The sequence below is a fragment of the Halichoerus grypus genome, chromosome 4, assembly GCF_964656455.1.
Source record: "Halichoerus grypus chromosome 4, mHalGry1.hap1.1, whole genome shotgun sequence".
Taxonomy (NCBI): domain Eukaryota; kingdom Metazoa; phylum Chordata; class Mammalia; order Carnivora; family Phocidae; genus Halichoerus; species Halichoerus grypus.
The window spans coordinates 157,959,891-157,965,416 of NC_135715.1; positions in this window are offsets into that span (position 1 = coordinate 157,959,891).

Genomic DNA, 5,526 nt, shown 5'->3' on the forward strand with positions numbered 1-5,526 from the left:
GATGTGGCAGGGAATACAGGAGGGCTGAGGAGTTTCTTTGTATGATGGGGCAGCACCTTCATCTCATTTAGCCTAGTGATCACCACCACCAGGATGTGTCTCATGATGGAACTAAGAGAGAGAGCTGAGGATCACGCTCGTCCAACTTGATGTTATCTCCTGTCCTTGTTCCTTTTAAGCTTGCTGCAGTGAAGGGTAATCTACATGAAATCTACATGTCTGCGTATACTTTCTTCTCAATTCTCAAATCTAGTCTCCTGTTGAACCAACCTAGTCCCTGATGTCAGAGAGTTTACAGCCTTTGGGGGGAGACAGATGGCTAGAAAAAAGAAAACAAAATTAAAATCCTAGATATAAGGTAAAACTACAATGATGAAAAGCAGAGGGAGGGGGTTGACTGCAAATGGGCCACACACCCACACACACACACACACACACACACACAACCAAAAAAACAAACAAAAAAAAAACCAGGGGTGATGGAAATATTCTATATCCTGATTTTCATGGTGGTCATGAGAAACCAAATACATTATTTGTCAAAAGGTGTAAAAAGGTACACTTAATTTGTCAAATCACTGTGTTGTGTATCTGAAACTAATATAACTTTGTATGGCCACCATTCTTCAATAATAAAGTATTTCTTAAAAAATAAATACAAATGTACAATTAAAATTGTTGAATTTTATTGTACATAAATGATATTGTAATGAAGCTGTAAAAAGTTGTCACAAACTTTGTGACTTCAAGACTATTTTAAATAAAAAAATATTTAAGATTTTTAATTTGTTAAAATTTATATATACATGTATGGCTATATATACATACAGACATACATATATATAATCTTAAACAACTATATATAACAGATGAAAATATGTGTATGTACATATAATGCATGTACATATTTTAAGACATTTCTAATTTCTTAAATTATATATAATTGTATGTATATATGTATGTATGTGTACATATGTATATCACATTTTGAAAAAGTGAAATGTAAAACTAGAATTTCGGAGGTCTTAAAAAAATCCTCCTTCATATTTAATGTGAGCAATAAATCTGAAATGGATTATTCTTGAGAATAATCAAAAGTTACTAACATTTTTCTGTGCAGAGTACTAAAATCATTTAAAACAGACTTACTAGGTTGACTTCTAAAACTGACGAGGGTCAGCTGTCATAGCATATCACTTATTAAAATATTTCCACATATTTAAAAAAAAAGCACATAAAGAAATAAGGCCATAATTACAAATTGTGATAAATGCCTTGAAAAGGAAAGGCCAGAGCGCTATGAAAGAGTCAGGTGAAGGTATTGGATAATTTATTTTTTAAAAAATAGAGAAATATTTTCAGTATTAATGTCTATTTACTTAGTAAAAGTAAGTTCTGAAAAGGAAAAAAAAAAAAACCCAAAGTTAAAAAGCAAGGATTTAGAAATAATCAGATTAGTTCTCCTGTGGAAACTTCAGAAGGCTTGGATGTTCTTAAGTTGCTTATAATTAATTTCCCATAAAGACACTGCTCAGATTTTTTTTTTTTTTCTTGATAAGCTTCCTTTTAACTTCATCTTTTTTAACTGCGTATCTCCAGACCATCAACAAATGGGTCACTAATGCTAATACTGATCATCATGAGTGGTTTTTACTGGTGTCTCTCTTTTTATAAAAGCAATCACAGAAGATATTAAATTTATTTTAAAAGAGCTTCCATATTTAACATAATGTGCTAATAACTCTCACACTCTTGCCTGAAAAGATGGTAATGATATGAAGACTCTGGCTTCATTAGACAGTGACTCTTACTAGGGAGGAGACAAGTGCCAAGGTCTCATAAAAGGGTTATGTACTGTGAAACAGAACAAGGTAATACTGTGTGATTTTTATAGAAAAACGTTATAGGGTAAAAACATTGACATGTTCAGTTAAAAATAATCCTTCAAAAGGCCAAAGTTAACAGTTAAAACCATTTTTTATCTAGAAATTGGCAAAAGATTTATCTAAAATGTTTATATTTTTGCCACTCCATAAATCAAAATTAGTTTTCCATTAAAAAAATTGGATCAGAGATGATAATCTTCTTGCCAATTTTTAGCTAAATGCAAATGGAAACATCTGAGATTTTCAACTGAAAACTGAAGTTTATAGATATATAGTAAAACTACTGCCTCTGAGCCTTACATTGTAAGATCCGAATAGCATATGAGGTTATGAATTAACAGTTATCTCAGATATGCAACACCTAACGCTAGCTTGGTTATTAATGTGTCCACTTTATTAATAATTTTATTTCAACCCTTTTAACATTGATAGAATAATAATGTAACTTCTACCTATACTTGGAGTCTCAATTCAAGGCCAGGTGCTCATAATCTGCCCTCACAGCACCATATATCTCTGCTTTATAGTAGCTGAATTTTAACCTGCCGTTCTATCTGTATTTGATTCATACCTGTCTTATTCACAAGTCTGTAAGCTGCATAAGAGATCACGTGCAGCTTTCATTCACCATTTCATCCCTAGGATGTAATACCCAGTTCCCCACTGATACCCAATACCTTGTTGACGCTTATACTTTTATTAAATGAATGAAATGTGACTGCCACAGGGTAATTGCTATGATTTTTCAAAATATAGCTGTTAATTTATTAAGGAATATCAACATTAGATTTTCTTTTCTGTATTTTCCAACTTTTATCCGCCTTCAGTGTCTCAAACCAGAAATTGCACCTTGTGTCTCAGGCTGGTGGTGATGTTTCTCCCTTCTCTAATTTCCATCCTCTTGCCCCTCCCTGCGAATGCTAGCCTGGGCAAGGACAGCCTGAGAGTATTGGCTCTTCCTCCCCTGTCACATAGCACGACGCTATTTCCACCCCGACTCCGTGATCTGAACCCTCTCTCCTACCTCTAGTGAAAGTGTCAAAATCTCTGGGGGAGGAAACACAGCTTTTCTTCTCCAGAACAATTTTGAGATTTTGGAATCCTAATGAAATGCTGAGAAAACATTATATAAAAATGTTTTTGTTTCTTGAGCAACTCTGTACTTTTAAAATGAAATCGCTTCAGATCCCTCTGGGCAAGATTTACTATGTCCATGCAAGCTACACATTACTTTCAGAATATGATGATCTCTGGACTTTAAAGAACTGGTCTCAGAACTCTCCTGACCTCCTTTCAGTTGAAACTATTAGGTCATGGGAGCCTGGGTGGCTCAGTCGGTTGAGCATCTGCCTTTGGCTCAGGTCATGATCCCAGGGTCCTGGGATCGAGTCCGGCATCGGGCTCCCTGCTCAGCGGGGAGCCTGCTTCTCCCTCTGCCTCCCCCACCCCCAGCCCCGCTCATGCTTGCATGCTCTCTCTCTCTCTCTCTCTCCCTCTAACAAAAATAAATAAATAAAATCTTAAAAAAAAAAATCTATTAGGTCAAAGGATGCAGCATGTATTTACATGACAGAATGTAGCCAGACTGACGATATATAGAATAGATCACCAGGTACTAGTGTCTTAATGATCAAACCGTATTTTATGAGGTGGAAAGTCAATGAACACAGAAGAGATTATTGGCAACAGCGTGACAACAATGAGATTGTGCTCTCCTTACCCTGTGTACGGAAGCAGACTAGTAACGTGGAAACCAAAATATACCTTTACATTGGGCCATAAAGACCAAACCAGCAATAAAAAACATTCATTCTTGATGATCAATTTCATTTACCCCATGTAGGCCCATTGTGGTAAAAGGGATGATTTTTACCAAAAGTCAAACTTTGAACAAATGAGCTCATTTCCATCAGGTTGACAAGTCTTAAGTCATGAGATATGCTAAAGTATGTATCCCAAAGCGCCATTATAGAATCATTAAGCTGATTTCCTCCATCAAAATATATACTTTTTTCTATTTAAATTTTAAGGGAGAAGACAGGTGGTTAAAGACTAATACATTTTAAAAGAACTGATGGTATCTGGCCAGCTCCCCCTTGTCACACAACTCTTTGAATGATTAGGGGTACTGACTGCCAAATGTGTTTAAAAACTCATTTGAAATGAAGAAAAGACTCAGAAATAAACAAAAAGGGGAGGGAGAAAGAGGATATTTTAATTTCACATTTTTTCTTGCTTTATTTTTAAGATGAGAAGTAAAAATGTTCTTTTAATAAAAATGGCAAAAGTTGTATTGAGGTAGGCTGAAAACTCACATTTCAACTCTAAAGTCTGAAGGAATCTTTTTTTAAAAGATTTTATTTATTTGTCAGTGAGAGAAAGAGTACAGGCCGGGGGAGCGTCAGGCAGAGGGAGAAGCAGGCTCCCCGCTGAACGAGGAGACTGATGCGGGACTTGACCCCAGGACCTCAGGATCATGACCTGAGCCAAAGGCAGATGTTTACCGACTGAGCCACCCAGGCGTCCCTAAAGTCTTAGGAATCTGTAACTGTAACTAAACTGTAATTATTCATCCACAGATTTTAAGTCAGGAGAATGAATGATATGATTTTAACATTTCTAGTATTCTAAAACTGCTTTCTTACAGATTAAGATTTCTACCTGTATGTCTGCGAAAGCAATAGTTGTGTAATTAAAGTGTGCAAGTAAAGTGCGATAGCACTGAAGTATCAAGAAAGCAATGCTTTTATATGTTTAAATGTATAAGTTGTATGCATCCGATAGGCATCTGTATTGGAATACAGAATATAAACAGGCCAGTGTAAAGATGCATTCATACACACACACACACACACACACACACACACACACACGTAGACCACTCTAGGTATGTGCTAAAACACATAGTTAAAAAGTCACCTGTGCCTTTTCCAGGATTTTTACTGTCAATTCCATAGCTGTCCCTCCAGCCCAGAAGAAAAGGGAATATTTCTCAAGACAAGTTATAAAATACTTAAAAATGGACAGAATCCTGAGTTTTCAGCAAGGTAGAAGAAATGCTGATAGTATGTAAAGGGTATTTTAGAATGTACTTGAGTATTTACTATTGCTGTGAGTGTAGGGAGGCACATGCCCATGGATTGGGGTCAAGAATGTTATTAGTGCCCCTGTGCATAGGACCCAAATCTGTCATGGTGCATTCGAACCGTGGCACTCCTTACAAAATAAAGGACATGGTCTGCAATTACCAATCTGCCTGGGCATGTACATAAAGAGAGCTGACAAATGATAAAGGAAATTGGAAAGGTTGAGAGGATGAAGTCAATAATAGATTTATCTCCAGACATTTAGCACTTGAAGTGCATCTGTTATACAATATGTAGACATATTTTACAGCAAATTTGGAGATACTGTGAGCCCACTGGGAAGGGACAATATCTAATTTTATATTCTATATAATTCTGAGCATAACTTTGGTGCTTAATCACTAGGAGGAGGAGGTACCCCCGTGCTTACAAAAGGAGGAATGCACGAAAAGGAGCACAACCTGGGGTTGTATGCAGGGGCTGCGAGGGGGAACAGTGCAAGGAGAGCAAAGCCACGTACAAAATCGTGTCTTATGAGCAACATGACAAGATTG